General features: G+C 50.2%; 1 long non-coding RNA gene across 1 annotated transcript in view; it reads left to right on the plus strand.

Moving 5' to 3' along the window:
* The window catches only part of LOC146835098 (uncharacterized), a 637,707-nt gene that overhangs the window by 601,968 nt on the left and 17,592 nt on the right, over positions 1-18,147 (plus strand). The window contains exon 6 of the long non-coding RNA XR_014960382.1: positions 14,140-14,211. This is a non-coding gene — a long non-coding RNA (uncharacterized LOC146835098). The remainder of the gene's footprint in view (positions 1-14,139; positions 14,212-18,147) is intronic.

Below are 18,147 nucleotides of genomic sequence, written 5' to 3' on the forward strand. Positions count from 1 at the left end.
TGGCAAGAGACCTGCATTGACATAGATGAGGCACCTTGGAGGTTGAGGAACACCTTTATTACTCAGGTTCACACCTAGAGAAATGCATCAATATGAACAGACTCACAGGTCATTAGGCTGAACATGTGGGACCTACACTGGACACCCCCTTCACAACACAGATGCTGTAAATCCATTGAACTGGCACACAAGTGAAGGGTGTGAGCCAAACACCCCCTGCTGCACACGGAGGGTCTGCAATTCCCCATTGATCCTCTCATGGGGATGTCCCACACTATGTCTACCCGTAGCATCCCGTATGTTTCAGAGGGAAGTTGTACACACATTGATGCCTTCATCAGTCCCATTACATATTACTGTTACGAAGGGTGACTATCAATTCATGGGAGTCATTCAACATGTCATGTGCCCCATGGTGAGTCGACATGTATGTATAGTAACACAACATGCACAGGAGCAGTGCCCACACATTCCAAACACCTACCAACACCAAAATGCCTTGCAGCAATCCTTAACCAAAAGACTTTTCACCATGTCCGTGCATGGGACGCTGATTCAGCACACGTTGCAATACTCATGAGGAATAGCGGGAGGCCAAGGATGACACGAGCAGACAGCATGCGCAACTACCTGGGGATGACATACACACAAGAAGTCAGGGAAAAGATTGTCATCCGCATGCATGGTCATTTACTGTACAGGAATAAGTGTGTCATCATGCTACTTTTAAATTGAGTGTCTAAGCTAATATGCGTGGAAGGACATCATCCCTTGAGTGACACATCTGAACACACCTCTAAGTCACTTAGCGTACAGTCAGCTGGACACACACATTGCAACACATGCCACACAAGGCTCCAAGCGTGCACACTCAGACCCATGGACTCACCATTATGAGAAGAAGTTGCGTATGAGCTGACTCCGGATGTCGTCGTCCTCCTCCTCCTCTTCCTCCTCACTTGCCTCGTGACCAAGCCCTTCATCCTCCACGGGTGGATGTTCCTGCTCATCCGGATCCAGGATGAGTGGCACAGCCTTCTCCACTGCCATGTTGTGCAGCATGCAGCACACGAGGAAGATTTTGCAGACCTTCACCGGTGCTGTCTTGTGAAGGCACCGGAATCGGCTCTTCAGGAGGCCAAACGTCCTCTCGATCACTCGCCTGGTCTGCACATGTGCGTTGTTGTAACGGTGATCTGCAGCTGTTCTGGGGTTGTGGAGAGGCGTCATCAGCCATGGCATGTTGGGATAGCCAGAGTCCCCTACATGGAAACATCATGTAAAGAAGTGGGTCAGGAGATGCCTTAAGATACAAAGATAGTGCTAAACAAAGGACAAACAGAGTATACCCACCAACAAGACATGCTCATTCGTTGTGCAGCCACAGCATCATTTCTGGCACCCTGCTACGCCTCATGATGTAGGCATCGTGTGCTGACCCTGGAAAACGTGCACAGACATGGGAAATCAGCATGTTGGCAAGACACACCACAAGGGCATTTATAGAGTGGTAATGTTTAAGGTTGCGATAGGCGACCTCCTGTACCTGTGGTGGTACAAAAGCCACATGTGTCCCATCAATGGACCCAATGACATGGGGCATCCCTCCCAGGGCATAGAAATCACCCTTGACACCTGTCAACTCCTCAGGAGTCGGAAAATGGAGGAATTCATTCAGGTGCTCCAACATGGCTTCTAAAACATCATGCAGGACACGGCTGAACATGGTCTGTGACATGCCACCCACATCAGCTATGGTGAATTGAAACGTACCAGTGGCAAAAAAATGTAGGGCTGCCATCACCTTCATCTTGGGCGTCAGCGCAGTAGGATACCTGTGTCGCGGTTGGAGGTGTGGTTCCAGCTCAATCAACTGTTGCGAGAAGCGGTAACGTCTTATGCAGTCACGTTCCCTCATGCCACCCAAGTCTGGCATTGGTCGGGGGAGAGGCGGTACCCTGCAGAAAATTGGAAGGAATAACGAAGAGTGAGTACATAACAACATCAATGTCAATGAACTGAGCACATGCTCAACTGCTACTACACATCTGCTAAATACAGAGTCTGGTCTGTGCAATACATCCAGGACATGTATGCCAGCCAGGTGATACTCCTACGAAAAGCCAGCTACACCCGTTGTTTGTCAAGTTCTACATGACATGCCCCAAAACTAGCTGTGGGCCAGTGTAAGTGAACAGCCAGAGACATCACAGGAGTGACATACATCCACATATCTGAATTTGAAGGATGTCATCTCATACAGAAAGCTGGCGGCAAGCTAGACACACAGGTCACATGTCATTGAAAATGAACAGATCACACACATTGCGATGAAGGGGTACAAGTGAAAAACGAAAACACAGACATGGATACGGCGCAGATATGTCCTCATGTCAAAAAACCATCTTCGAAGCATCCAGACACACGTAACGTGTGAATCCACATGTGGCATGGTGTGCGTTTATGTGTGCGATGCCCATCTACACACAGACACATGTTGGATGCAGCAACAGCAGATGCAGTTGACGGAACACCAACAGCAAGCTCATGGGAACACATGACACACACAGGACATAGTCACATCGGGGCACACTGGTACTTAGATGTCAGGTGTTAGTGTCCCTGTCCCTGGCATCAGGGGACAGTTGCGGGTGTTGGTGACTGTGCCATACCAGTGATGTAGTGCTTGACACATTTGTACTACATGCACACATGTGCAGAGTGGGAAGGGGAAGTGTGCCACATACTGCCCCATCACACATGACATGTGTACACAGGTCATCACACATCTATTGTGCTAAAACATGAGGAAACATGTGCAATATCACTGCCTGACACACCTAGGCCCTGCACATGAAGGACTGCAATGACAATGACTTGATGTACAGCCGTGCACGAGTCTGACATCTCCATTCCTTTCGTGTGCGCCTCCTATCACCAGTGTAAGCTGTGAAACGCCCCGTACACACTCTCTGAAGGCGTGTGAATGGTCGTATCATTATATTGGTCTTGCCACGGACTGTACACACGTACGTCTACTACCAGTGTGTACACGTACGTGTACTACGGTCGTACACGTACGTGTACGACCAGTGTGTACACGTACGTGTACACACTGGTAGTACACGTAGGTGTACACACTGGTCGTACACGTATGTGTACGACCAGTGTGTACACCTACGTGTACACACTGGTCGCACGTACGTGTACACACTGGTAGTACACGTAGGTGTACACACTGGTCGTACACGTACGTGTCAAACGCACTGTGCAACTGGTGCCGTAGGGGTACGTGTGAAACGCACCGTACCTGTGTGTGAATTGCTAAATTACACAGGGACACATGAGGGACAAGTATTAGGGCCTAAATGCATGCTGGTTGTCATGGATACCGAGTTTCCAGTTCAAATTTTCCATCAGGTGGCCTGTAAAAGTCAGTTGGCAACTAAATCCAATGTTGCAAAGTGGTTGTTGACTTCACATGATGCACAAATTTTGAACCATGCAAAGGCACTCACTGGTGAATGTTTAAAGGGATTGGAGGAAACGTAGGATGCAAATGAGTCTGACCAATCACTCTGTACTCCTGTAAAAGAAACAGCCCAGCAAGGCAGATATAAATCAGCGAGAACCCATGAGAGGGCACTTGCCTGCACAGCCTTTCAGTCGACACCACTGCTGCTGCTTGTGCTTCCTCTGGCACCATGCCAAGGTCTGTGGAGAGGGCCCAGCCTTTCACACAAGAGGAGAATGAGGCATTGCTAGATGTCATCCTCCCACAGTACCCCAGCCTGTATGGGAGACCAGGGGAGCAGGTGAGTGCTGACTCCACTAGCTTTGACTGTGCACCTTTTTTGTGACTGTCACTTCTGGCATTTTGTCCAGGTGTGACAGACATGCAATGTTGTTTAGAGTGGGTCCCAGGGGTGGGAATGGCTTATGTCTCTCATGCAGAGCATGATGTAGTTCATGTGTGCACTCCTCACTTGCATTGTGCTTACTGGGACATTCACTGCATAGTGCATGGCACATTCAGCCTGCCCAATCCTTTGGCCATTTTTGTTCTATAGTCCTGAGGTGATTCACTGCCCCCCCCCGGTGTGACAGGTGACTGTACCCACAGATGTGTGTGAGTTGAGTGGAGCTGTGGTGAGAGTGGTGAGAGTGTCCAAATGATGTGTACGCCCCCTGGACATTGATGTGTGTGAATGTTCCTTGTCATGTAGGTGAGTGTCTATGTGGAGTGTTGCACCACAGCTGCATGGAGGAGGCAACAGCTCCACCCATCTGATGTGAGATGTAAGCCGTGCGGAGTGTCTGACTTGCTGAGCTAGCCCCACACCTGTGACACCCCACAGGCAAGTGGCACATGTGCAGAGTGAGGTTTGTATCCGCTGTTGCCAATGGCAGGTGATTGATCTGTGCCTGTGTGTGTCTGTGTACTCTGCTGAGGTTGCGTCAGTGGCCTGGGGCATGTAACTGCTTGGAGGTGCTGTCCATCAGCCTGGTGTTGCATGTGATGCACAGTGTGTGCCATGATCAGGGAGTGTGTTGCACCCCTCATGCCATCTGTGTACTTTCAATGCCATGTAGTGCATTGGGGCTTCCACAGAGGCTAATGTCCCTATGAAAAAGGTGCTATTTGTTGCCAGCATACTATGCCCTGTTCAACATATCAAAGATGTTCAAATGTGTGTCTCTGTGACATGGAGCAGGTGTAGTGATGTTGTCTCACTTTGTCATCCTCACAGGTAACTGCCTACGAGAAGGGGGAGATCTGGAAGCGGGCCGTCAGGGCCGTGAGATCAGTGGAGGGTCGCAGTCGGCGCCTAGCCCAGGTGTGGAAACGCTGGCAGGACATCCGGTGCTGGACCCGGAGGATCGCCCGGTGGCAGCTGAAGAACTCACCTCCACGCAAGCTCGGCGGGCGCCGACGCCTGACCCACCAGATGAAGCGTGTCCTGACGGTGGTCTTCCCTGACATGGATAGGCGGTTACAGGAGTTGCAGCAGTAGGAAGGGGGTAGGTACATGTGTATTTGTTGTGTGTCACCAGCTTTTTGAAGTGCTCAGTCACCTGGATACACTGCGAGGGTTAATATGTGCAGTGCATATCCTGTTCCCCAAAGTCAACCAGTGCTGTTCTTCCTCCCTTCCCCTCTTTGACATGTGTTCCCTGGTCTGTGTGTAATCACTATTGCACATGGTCATCTAGGCTGCCAGTTAATCCAAGTGCACATTGCTTTCTGCATCATGTGGGGGGGGTCTGAGACATTTGTTGTTACCTTGCCTGTGCCCTGTCCTGTTCAGTCATTTGGGGGTCCATATTAGTTGGCACTGATGCAGAGTCTCAACATAGGAGTGTGAGTTTTCAAATGAACAGACTTGCAGCATGCATGACCGATGTTGTGGCCTCAGACATGATGTGCATGAGTGGGAGATATGCATAGTGCCGGGACGGTAGCTCATGTTACAGTCAGATCATTCCAGGACCGTGGAGCAGTGTGCCCACTACAGTCCCCTAAGACACCCTTGCCTCGGAATCATGTGTGTCATCCAACACTGTGCCCATTCTCTGTGTGTTCAGCATAGGTTGGCCTCTGTGGCATTGTTCCCTGGCCTCATTTGTATTTATCTAAAGTGTGCTACATGTGCCCATTGTACAGGCTGACCCCATTTGGCTTGTGCATCCTCACACTGGGCAGTGCCTGTGTGTCTATGTACAACTATCTGTTGATGGTTGTTTGTCACAAATATGTATTGGCAGCCTCACAAGGTGATGTGGAGTACATTTAGGAATTCTTGATGCACATTTTAGTAAACCCAGATTAAGAGGTGTAACTTCTTGATCTGTCTCAATCACATTGTGTCAGGTATGGTGGGTTTGTGCGGGCAAGGCCTACATGTCCAAACCTTATGTCTCCTTGCCAGGTCTGACCTGTGTGTGATAATTGTCTGGACAGACACTCAACATGCGTTGACCCAGTCATGTTGTGCAGGGTTTAATGTTTGTGCTTTGCAGCATGTGTCAAAAGTTAAAATACATGGTTCATGCTCATCCATGTTTGCCACCTGGGTGTGGTCGAGATGCTACGTAGTTTGGTCTGTGTGTGCTGACATCTGTGTGGGCATTCTTGGTTCCCATGAGGGTGTCTCCTCAGTGCAGGTGCTCCTTATCCCGACACAATTGCAGGCCCATTAGCTAATGCATTGTCCTGTGTTTGGACATGTGCGCCACTCCACATTACAGGCAGTGGGTCAGATGTGTTGCCAACTGTGTCATCATGGTACGGATGGCCATGTGACAGGTGGCATGATTCAAGCTGTTAGTCAAGAAGTATTGTACCTTGGCACTCACTACACTTGTCAACATGTCTCAAGTTTTGTTGTGAAGGACAATAATGTGCCTGCATGACAGATGTCTCCCAAGGAAGTACAAAATAAAGTACCTTCACACTTTCCCGGGACACGCTGGCACATTTTAAAGAAAGGCACAGTTCGATTACCACTTGTTTTCTGATTATACATATCCATGTTCCCACAGTGTTTTTACATTTGGGTAAGTCCTTGGTTGTTGCTGATACCAACTTACGAGTGTCAAGTCATCCAGACCACCGTGGTGCCATGTATATGTACTTACTGATACCCCATTTCTTCTTTACAGTGGCTTATTTGAATTCGGCTGCCAGCTCATACAATGAATGTGTAAATGTAGTTTAGTGTGCACCTCCTTGTGTGAATTCTGTTATACAGGCACATGTGTGTTCTGTTCACAAATTGGCACATTCACACATTCTAAACATGTACATTGTGTAAAGTGTTGTGAGTCCCAAGGGATCGCAATGTTTTTGGTTTGGATTTCAAAAGTACTCACAGGTCTCTGAGTGTGGGGACACCTTCAGCATTGAGGTCTGTTATTTGGCCTTGGGTGCACCAATACTGTTTCGTTCACAGTGAACAAGAGGTGGCATGCCTTCACAGTCTTGCTGTGCTCAACTGTTCCCAGACACTAGCTTCTCAGTATAATTTGATATCAAGTTATTTGCTGTTGTGTCATAATCTCCATTGTTTCCAAGTGGCATGGTGGGTCAACCAACTGGGGAGTGCAGGGTTACATATGTGCAGAGTATTCTAGATGTTACTCATGATGCATTTCCAGATATGCACTGTGACATTTTTTGTTTGGACTCATGTGTTAGATGTATAAGGGTGACTGATTATTTTCTGTATCTTCACCTTGCCCACAGCATCATCGGAGGACACCGAGGGAGACACCTGCACGGACCTGGAGGAGGGATCCAGCATCGCTGCCACCACTGCTGGCAAGTCTGCAGGAACAAGTGGCACGGAGGGCGAGGGGAGTCAGGCGGAGGACCTGTCTAGTGGCAACACTGACTACGATGCTGATGGGTCCGAGGCTGAACTCCTCGAGGGGGCAGAGGCTGCTACAACACCTGGCAGCAGCACTACATCTGTCATCGCCCTCTCCATTCCCATCACCGCCCTCCCAGTTGCTCCGGTCCCTTCTGTCCGTGCAAGGCAACACCGTGTCTCCTTCGTGCCAGGCACCGCACCCCCTGCCCCTGTCCCCCCTGCTGCCCTCGCTGCAGAGTCTGTGGACATTCAGCAGCAGTTGCAGGTTGGCCAGACATCGATGCTGAATGTCCTCCATGGCCACACCAGACTGCTGACACAGATGGTGTTGTACATGGAGGGCATGTCATCAGCGATGTCTGACCAACGGATGTTGCTGAGGTCCATGGACTCTTCACTGACAGCAGCAGTGAGTCTCCTGCAGCGCTTCGTCCCCCCTACCCCTGCACCATCCACACTTCCCACTGCCATGTCTGTCCAAAGCACACCCAGACATTCCCAAGCACACACCCCACCAGACACAGGCAGCACACCAACACGTAAGGGCAAGTGCACACCTCCTGGCACGCACACTCAGGGGGATGAAGGCACACCCACTGGGTCTGGGGCACACAGGCATACACACAGCCACAGTCCGAGTCCACATGCCGCACTACCCAGTCCCTCCAATGGCACTCCCCTCGGCTCCCCTACCACACAATCTGGCAAGGAGGCCTACTTGGCTGTGCTGGGCCCCAGCCCCTCTGGCTCACCAGCCCGCAAACGGGCACGGCACTCCACGGGTAGGGGAGTTGAGTACCCCCCCTGTCCACCCCCTCCCCCAGTAGCGTTGCACCCCATTCCTCCGACCCCCCCTCCTTTGAGCCTGTGTTTTCTTTGGGTGCAGGGGATACGCTGGACGACCTGGCAGCAGTGTGCAGCGCCGAGCTGACCTCCACCTTTGGCGCTGCCCCACCCCCTGCGGTGGAGGTGTCCGTCCCTGCACCCACCACACCTACCGTTACACCTCCTGTCCCTGCGGTGCCTGGTCCTTCCCTACATGATGCCCGCCCCCCCCAGTCGACGAACCTGAGGGTTCTAATGTGCAGGCAAGCTAGGGGAGACGCGTGGCCATGTGTCCCCCCCAAGGACTTCTGATCTAGACTGGCCATGTGCTTTTGTAAATAGTGTCCTTTTATGATTTTGCTTTTAATGCTGAATAAAGCATTTTCTTTTCACTTTGAACACTTGCATTTCAGGTATTGATGTGGGTGCTGATGCTCCAGGAGTTGGGGTTGTGGTAATGTGTTATGTTTCAGGGTAATGTTGTAGCCTGATGCTCATGGGGAGGACCATGGTATCTGCGTGCCATCACAAGGTCTCTGCGAAGAATCTTTGGTCGTGTGTGCTATTTGTGTTTGGAGACATTGTCCCAAGGAGTGTTCTTTCCTCTGTGACACCTGACATCTTCCCTGCAGGGAGTTGCACAATTGTTGTGCTGACCTGTGTCTACATTTCCTTTGTTGGTGACGGATCCCTTCAACTATGGGGATGCCTGCTCAGCAATGTCTCCGGCTGCATCGTCTGTGCCATCCTTGCTAGTCACTGTACTTGTGTATTGAGTATGTTGTAATGCCTTAATGGCTAAATTATCCATTTTCCGCACTATGCATGTGTGTTATCCCAGCCTAGCACACAATTGGTACTTGTTCTGCAGGGTATTTGGGCACCTGCCTGACAATTGTGGGCATTGTATCTGTGGGAACTCTACCCTATTCCTTCCATGAGAGGCAACATCTTTGTGACTGTCCCAGCACCTGTACATTCCTATCAGTCCTGGGATGTGCGTGACAGTGTGTGTTCCCTTTGGCTCTCTTAGTTTAGTAGGCATTGCCATGACTTTACAGTCTTGTGGCATGATCTCTGTGTGTGTATTGTGCTGCATCCGCCAGGGGTGGGTATGCATGTGTCATTTGTCCTCACACCCACATGTGGTGTGTCATGCAGTGGGGGAAAGACATCCATCCTCATGGGAGTGGGACACTGTTGTCAGTGATGTGTTGTTATGGCACTATCAACATAGTAGAACATTAGGGATGCGTACATACACCCATGGAGTTGTGGTCATCTGATCATGATGTACACACCCCCATGTCTCTGTCCGCTGCTGGGAGTGATAGGCACCCACCCCTCACATGTCTCTGTCCACTGCTGGTAGTGATAGGCACCCGCCCCTCACATGTCTCTGTCCACTGCTGGTATTCCTCTGCACCCACCACTCACATGTCTCTGTCCACTGCTGGTATTCCTCTGCACCCACCCCTCACATGTCTCTGTCCACTGCTGGTATTCCTCTGCAACCACCCCTCACATGTCTATGTCCACTGCTGGGAGTGATAGGCACCCACCCCGCACATGTGTATGTCCACTGCTGGGAGTGATAGGCACCCACCCCTCACATGTCTCTGTCCACTGCTGGGACTGATAGGCACCCACCCCTCACATGTCTATGTCCACTGCTGGGAGTGATAGGCACCCACCCCTCACATGTCTCTGTTCACTGCTGGGAGTGATAGGCACCCACCCCTCACATGTCTCTGTCCACTGCTGGGAGTGATAGGCACCCACCCCTCACATGTCTCTGTCCACTGCTGGTATTCCTCTGCAACCACCACTCACATGTCTATGTCCACTGCTGGGAGTGATAGGCACCCACCCCTCACATGTCTCTGTCCACTGCTGGGAGTGATAGGCACCCACCCCTCACATGTCTCTGTCCACTGCTGGTATTCCTCTGCACCCACCACTCACATGTCTCTGTCCACTGCTGGTATTCCTCTGCACCCACCCCTCACATGTCTCTGTCCACTGCTGGTATTGCTCTGCAACCACCCCTCACATGTCTATGTCCACTGCTGGGAGTGATAGGCAACCACCCCTCACATGTCTATGTCCACTGCTGGGAGTGATAGGCACCCACCCCTCACATGTCTCTGCCCACTGCTGGGAGTGATGTGCACCCACCCCTCACATGTCTATGTCCACTGCTGGGAGTGATAGGCACCCACCACTCACATGTCTCTGTCCACTGCTGGGAGTGATAGGCACCCACCCCTCACATGTCTCTGTCCACTGCTGGTATTCCTCTGCACCCACCCCTCACATGTCTATGTCCACTGCTGGGAGTGATAGGCACCCACCCCTCACATGTCTCTGTCCACTGCCGGGAGTGATGGGCACCCACCCCTCACATGTCTTTGTCCACTGCTGGGACTCCTAGGCAGACACCCACCCACCCGCACCCTTGGTGGTGTACACTGCTGTCCTGGCCATGTACACACCCCAATATACTGGTTATATGCTGCACCAGGCCCTAAGTCAACATTTGTGGCGTGTGTACGCCTTGTATCACAAATGTACTGGTGCCCTAGGTGTACGGGTGATGCGGTCCGGACCCCCGCATTCATAGGTTGGGTACGGCCCGTACCACGTGTACCCCTACATCACCACTACAATGGTGGTACGGGCCGTACCCACGCCCTCAGAGCGTGGGTACGGCCCGTACCACGCGTACCCCTACATCACCACTACAATGGTGGTACGGGCCGTACCCACGCTTTGAGGGCGTGGGTACGGCCCGTACCACCATTGTAGTGGTGATGTAGGTGTATGCGCCGTACCCATGCCCTCAGAGCGTGGGTATGGGCCATGCCACCATTGTAGTGGTGATGTAGGGGTACGCGTGGTACAGGCCATACCCACGCTTTGAGGGCATGGGTACGGCCCGTACCACCATTGTAGTGGTGATGTAGGGGTACGCGTGGTACGGGCCTTACACACGCTCTGAGGGTGTGGGTACGGCGCGTACACCTACATCACCACTACAATGGTGGTACGGGCCGTACCCATGCCCTCAAAGCGTGGGTACAGCCCGTATCACGCCTACCCCTACATCACCACTACAATGGTGGTACGGGCCGTACCCACGCCCTCAAAGCGTGGGTACGGCCCGTACCACGCGTACCCCTACATCACCACCACAATGGTGGTACGGGCCGTACCCACGCCCTCAGAGCGTGGGTACGGCCCGTACCACCATTGTAGTGGTGATGTAGGGGTACGCGTGGAACGGGCCGTACCCAAGCTCTGAGGGCGTGGGTACGGGCCGTACCACCATTGTAGTGGTGACGGGTACGCGTACGCGGGGATTGGTGGACACGCCCCCCGAAGTGACCAGACCCTGGAGGTAATGTATGGACAGTATATGGTATTTTAAAAATTAGGTAGAGGTTATGTTTCCTGCCCCTCGCCCCCCCTTTGCCCCTGGGTGTTATGCTGATCTTCTGCGGCGTGCGCGGCGGTTTCGGTGCACCAGGTCGTAGGCTAGGAGGGCCGGGATGACACGTAGGATGGGGTCCATGGCTGTCCGTCGCGTACCGCTGCTCCTTCTTCGCGTCGTCCTCAATTTCCCGGGAGTTTTTGGCTGCCGTAAAAAATTATCCGTGCGGAGTGACGTAGGCACGAATCGTACTTGCTGGTCCGTAGAACGCTGCCTGACTCCGTCTGGACGTCACGTACGCGATGTCCCGGATCGGAATTGTGGTTATTTTTTCGACGCACGTAGTTTTTTATGATTCGTCCGGAAATTGTATTTCTGTACGAATCGTACTTGCTGCTTTGTAAGGTGGATTTCCCGGGTACGAGTCGTATGGAGAATACGCTCCGTACGACCATTCGTACCCGGGTTTTACAGGATCGGAATCGGCACCAAAGAAGACTGATTTGTGTCGCATTTGTAGCTTTTCTTGGTGATTGGACTTATTACACGTATGTGTCACCAGTTCTTGTAATTGAGAATTTTAAAACCTTTTATACACAGTGCTTATAAATGGTGGACGTGGTATACATTGCTATGTATAAGGAGGTTATTGTTGTTATATTATCATAGCCTGTCCACTCAATATAGATTAGTGACACCTTTTGAATTCATAGTTTGCTATATAATGCCTTGAAAGGCACTATAATTGCAAGTATATGAATGAAATCCTTTTCCGTGAAAAAAACAATTCATTTTCTGTCACACTGCCCCCCTTCTTTTCAAAGTTTGGTTTATTGCAATATTTTTCAGAAACACCTGATGCCTTACCCTATCTTTATCCCCAATCCTTACCCTAACTTTTGAACCTATCTTAAATTAACCCTTACCTCAGCCAAACAGGAATGTAAACCCTCACCTTGACCACACCCCTGACCTAACGCTAACCATACTCAGAGCTTGTTAACAACCATTACCCAAGGCCTAACCATAACCTTGGCCCAAGCAAAGACACTTAAAAGATACTAACATTTATCAAGAGTTGCCCTGACCCTAACCTTTGACATGAGCCTCTTTGACTCTGTTATCTATCAATAGTCTACCCTAACAATGATCTTACCTGACTTTGCTGCTTACCGTTATCATAACACTATTCATGCAATCAATGTGGGGCAGATTTATGAGGGACTTGCGCCCCTTTTACGCCGCCGTTGCGTCACTTTTGTGACGCAGCGGCGGCGTAAACCCTGCGCCATGTTGCGTCCTATTTACATCGTGACGCATCTATGGAGATGCGTCACGGTGTAAAGCCCTGCGCCACATGAAACCTGCATCAGGTTTCATGTGGGCGTTTCAACTCGGGGGGGGGGCGTTCCGTCGCAGGAACGCCCCTGAAAAGTGACTCAGTGAAATCTATAAGATTTCACTGAGTCACTTCCCAACGCTGATGCGTCAAAACCCTGCGCCTGCTTGAAGCAGGCGTAAGGCTTGACGCACCATGTTAAGGAAAGGGTAGGTTGGAACAGTGCTGGAGTTGCGTCGCGCTTGCGACGCAACTTCAGCACTGCGCCAACCTTACACCGGCAGATGCGTCACGTATCTGCTTGTCCTTGCGCCACGATGCACCGCATTGTAAATGCGGCGCATCTGCGGTGGCGCAAGGGCAAACTTGCATGACGCATCTTCCCTGGCGCATCCATGCTGATTTGCAGGGATGGGCCAGGGAACATAAATATGCCCCTATATCTTTACCCTTACCATAATAGAATTACCCCAAGACTATCCTTGATGCTAGCTTTTTTACCACAGCTCCCATTCTAAACCTAACCCTGCTCCTACAAGAGCCAGGGCCTTTTATCTCCCATAAGGTTACTAATTTAAATCAAATATATTTCTCTAATTTTGATTTTAAATTGTTAGTGATGCAGACCTGGGTAAAGAAAACAGATTTTTTCTCTACACAGGATGGCCCATTTAGAGTGCAGGTGAAACTGGAGACCATTGAGGAGCCACACAAGACTGAAAAGCTTGCTCTGATAGGTATGACAAAGGCAAAAATTGCTGAAACGTGTTATTGCCAGTAAAGTGGGTGAAGAGCAAGCTGGACTGCTGGTGTTTTCTCTCCATTGTTGGGGTTTAATTTCTTGCTATGGTAAACGGGACTCCAGTCGTTACCAGCAGCAGCACCATAGGTAATGAGCAGTTGTGGTTGGAATTAGTTTGCTGGAATATTAAAAAGTGCCGTAAACAAATAGCAATTATTTTTCAGTATTTCTTAGTGTGTGTATATTTATTTTACATTTTGTACTTTTTTGCACAAGAAAATGCACTGTAACATTTTCCCATGTTTCATATTGATTTACACACATTAATAATAAGTGTATTTAATTGTTTCATTGTTTGTATAGGATGGGAGTTGTTTTTTTTAATAGTCATTTTCTAACATTTCTTACCATCTGCTTGATTTTGTAGACTGTCTTCATCATTTTGGGCTGCTTGTGGACTTTGAGGTTGCAGTTTCCCGTTCCTGCTGTCAAGGTTTAGGTAAGAGTAGTTTACAATTGCTTTGCAAGGATTTAGTGTTTGATGGGAAGTGTTTAAAGTTAGGTAGAGCAGCATTTGAAATGTAATGTCATTTTAGGGGCTTATTACGAGTCTGCCGGTCCACGAACCGCCAGACTTGCAGGGCCGTGGTGGTGGCAGTTTTCCGACTGCCCTATTATGACGAGGGCGGTCGGGCTGCCCTGGGACCACCGTAACCACCAGGGATCAGAGATCCCTTGCGTCTATGGCACAGCGGTCTTGAGGTTGGAATGTGCTTGGCAGGGCACCAAGCATATTATGAGTTTCCTCATCACCACACTTTTCATGGCGGTGCGACCACCATGAAAATTGGCGGTGAGGAAACAAAGGCCTCTGCACCATGGGGTGCATGTGCAGGGGGGCACATAGTGTGCCCCCCCTGTCTGCATGCACCCCCATGTTACTGTACAGAACGAAATGCACAACATTGTGCATTTCGGTCCATGCAGGAACATGCTTTGACGTTCCCATGGCGGTGCATATTTTAAAGGCAGCGCCATAGGAACACCAGAGAACTGCGTACCAGCAACTTAAAAAGTCGTAATCTGGAGGGCAGTCTGTTTTGGCTTTGGCAGTGTGGGAACAGTGCGGAAGCATGGCGCCTCGATCCCACACTGCCAAAGTCATTATGAGGCCCTATGTATGTAACATATTAGTGTAATTTGCATTACCTTTTTTATGTTAATGTGCTAAGTCTACATGTAATTAAGAATATTTTTATGTGTTTTGTGTTTTATATGGATGTATGTTTTTAAGAATTTCGATTGTGGTTCATATGTGGGTTTATAGTTGTGAATGTTGTTTGCTTAGGTTTATATGTTTTTACTTTACATGTTGTTATTTTAGATATTGGAGAACATTTTTATTCTGTGTGTGGTTTTTCTTTTCCTAGAAAAATATTTGGTTATGTTTTGACCCAAATACTTTTTTTCTTTTTCCCTCTTTTTTGATTTCCTGGAGTGTTTATTTATTTGTTAAGTAGTTATCAGATTTTCAATGTGTTTACTGGCTTAATGAAGTATTGGCTGTTTAATTTTTGTGTTGCATTTTTTGCGTGATCTTTTTCATGAATATATTTTTGGAATTTTTTTTGGGGGTAAGAGTTTCATTTCAAAAGACTTCAGAAACAAAATTGTAAGTGTAATTTTAATTTATATGATATATTATTCAGAGGGAACTGTTCATTTGTTAAAATTCTTTTTTTTGAAAATCTAATTTTTATTCATTTGGAGAAACCAGCAAGAGAGAACAATACCAGCATTATACACAGTTATCAGTGCAGAGCAAAAATGTAGCAATAGAGCACCAACATACATGAGTTGATAAGCAAGGTGAAAACATTGCAGCATCCACCCCGGTCCTTGGTTGTTCTGCGGGGGTATCAATCTTCTATCACCCCGACCCATTTACCCCACATTCTGCGAAACGTTTTCGGGCATCCCCTAGCCTCGTACAGGGGTCGTTCTTGTGCCGCGCACCAGTCTACCCCACTGCACCAGTGCACCATGGCGGGCGCAGCCGAGTTCAGCCAGTTGGCCGCAATGTCCCTTTTAGTCACCATCAATGCCGTGTTCAGAAAGAGTTTTTCAGGTTGGCGACCTCCCAGAGCCGAGTGCCCCTCCACAATGGGGTATATTGGGTCAGTTTACCCAACCAGTGGGTATGGCGCAGAGAAGCCCGCCAGGCCAAAAGCACCCCAAGTGTAACCTCAGGCATAGTTTGGGAAATGGTGTTCCCATACAGCATCCCCTGAATGTTGTGTAGGCCCAGGGTGTGCAGTTCCAGGTGGTTTGCCTGGTCGGACCATCCCCCATTAAACCAATCATGCAAAGTGAGGAGCCGTGTAGCTTGGTAGTAGAGGTATAGATTCGTCATCCCCAGACCTCCATCAAAGGGCAGAATCCGGCACTGGGCAAGGGCCAGCCAAGACCTTCGACCTCCCCATAAGAACTTGATAGCCAAGCTGTCCATCTCGCGGAACCATGCGCGGGTGAAGGAGAGGTCTGAATTCTGGAGCATGTAAAGGAATCTGGGCAGAACCATCATTTTGAACAGAGCTATTCTGCCCATGGGGTTCAATGGCAGAGTCTGCCACTTCAGGAGGTCAGCAAAAACCTTTTTCACCAGCGGGGTGACATTGAGTGACCAGGTGAGGTCGGGGTGGAGGGCAACCCAGATCCCCAGGTATTTAAAGGACTGACGCCGGAGAGGTATCGACGACTGACAGTCAAAGCTCTCCCTCGAGAGGTGAAGGGGGACCAGGACGGATTTAGTCGAATTCAAGCAAAGACCGAATGTTTGTTCAAAAAGGCTCAGGGCCCGGAGACACCGGGGTCCCGACTGGGCTGGATCTCCTAAAAATAGCAGAACATCGTCTGCGCAAAGGGCGATCTTGTCCTCCTCTAAGCCTGGCCACCGCCATCCCATGATGAGTTTGTCAGCTCTAACGAGGCTGGCAAAGGGTTCCTTCGCTAACGCGAAGAGGAGGGGCGAGAGGGGGCATCTTCTGATGGGAAAGGGGTGGGACAAGCTCCATTGACTAGTACCTGAGTTCGCGGCTTACAGTATAATGTCTTGACCAGGCTGCGGAAGGGCCGACCGAACCTCATTTCGGTCAACACCGCCTCTAGATATCGCCAGTCCACCAAATCAAATGCTTTCTCGAAATCCACGAGAAGAAGGAATAATTATGGGGTCAGCTGTTGCCGGTTTGCTAAAGCCAGGTGGAGGCATCTAAGGCAGTGTCTGGTTCCCCAGAGGGGCATGAATCTGCACTGGTCGGGGTGGACCAGCTTGGCCAGGTACGGTCTCACTCGATTAGCCAGGACAGAAGCAAATATTTTGAGCTCCAAATTTATAAGAGAGATGGGGCGGTAGTCAGGACAATGCTTCGACGGAGGTTGAGACTTGGAGGTCACCACAATGGTGGCCGTGTCCATCTCGGGGCAGAATGAGCCGCAATCAACAGGCCTCCTGATATACTTCTAGGAGGTGGGGAACCAGCGTGTCTCAGTAGGATGCGTAGAACTCCTGCGAGAGTCAATCTGGCCCTGGCGTCTTACCGGCAGCCATGCACGATATGGCATCGTTGATCTCCTTCGGACTGACCGGGCCGTCCAGCGCCTCCGCCTCTGATTTGCTGAGTCATGGATGAGGGAACCATTTGCGCCGAAGGAGCTCTGGGAGTGAGAGACTGGGAGGCTGTGCAGAGTAAAGATTGTCATAGTACGTGGCAAAACACTGGGCCACTGCCACTGGGGTTCGCTGGGTCACTCCGTTCGAATCAAGCACCTCAGGAATGATACGATTGGCCATAGGAAATGTGGCCAGACGGTGGAGGAGTTTCCCATTCTTAACTCCCCATCTGTACACTCGGACCACGGATGATCTCCACAACAACTTAGTGGCCTCCAGGGAGGCTTGCTTAATCTCGTGCCTTAGGAGCGATAGCCTCTTATCTGGGGCTGCAGTTCTCTCCTCCGGAGGGTGGGTCTCAAGTAGGACAGCTTAGGCCTCCAGGAGCGTGAGTCGAGAGTTCTGCTTCGCTCTCTGGAGTTTGAGCTGGCCTTTGGCGAAGCCCCGGATGGTGGCCTTACCAGCCTCCCATAGGGTGCCAGGAGAAGGAACCAAGCCCTGCTTGGTGATGAAGTACTGGTGAAGCTCGTCGCCCACTTGGTCTCTAAATGTCTTGTCCTGGAGAAACCAGGCGTTTAGCCACCAGATCGGGCGCGAAGATTCAGGGATCTTACCTAGCGGGATCGCCACTGGAGAGTGGTCCGATAAACCCCTGGGGAGGATGGCGATATCTTGAATTGCTCGGCAGTCCAGGGCTGGCATGAAAACTTAGTCTATACGGGCATGCGTGTGATGGGATGCCGATGTGTGGGTGTACAATTC

The sequence above is a fragment of the Triturus cristatus genome, chromosome 4_2 (assembly GCF_964204655.1).
Source record: "Triturus cristatus chromosome 4_2, aTriCri1.1, whole genome shotgun sequence".
Lineage (NCBI taxonomy): Eukaryota > Metazoa > Chordata > Amphibia > Caudata > Salamandridae > Triturus > Triturus cristatus.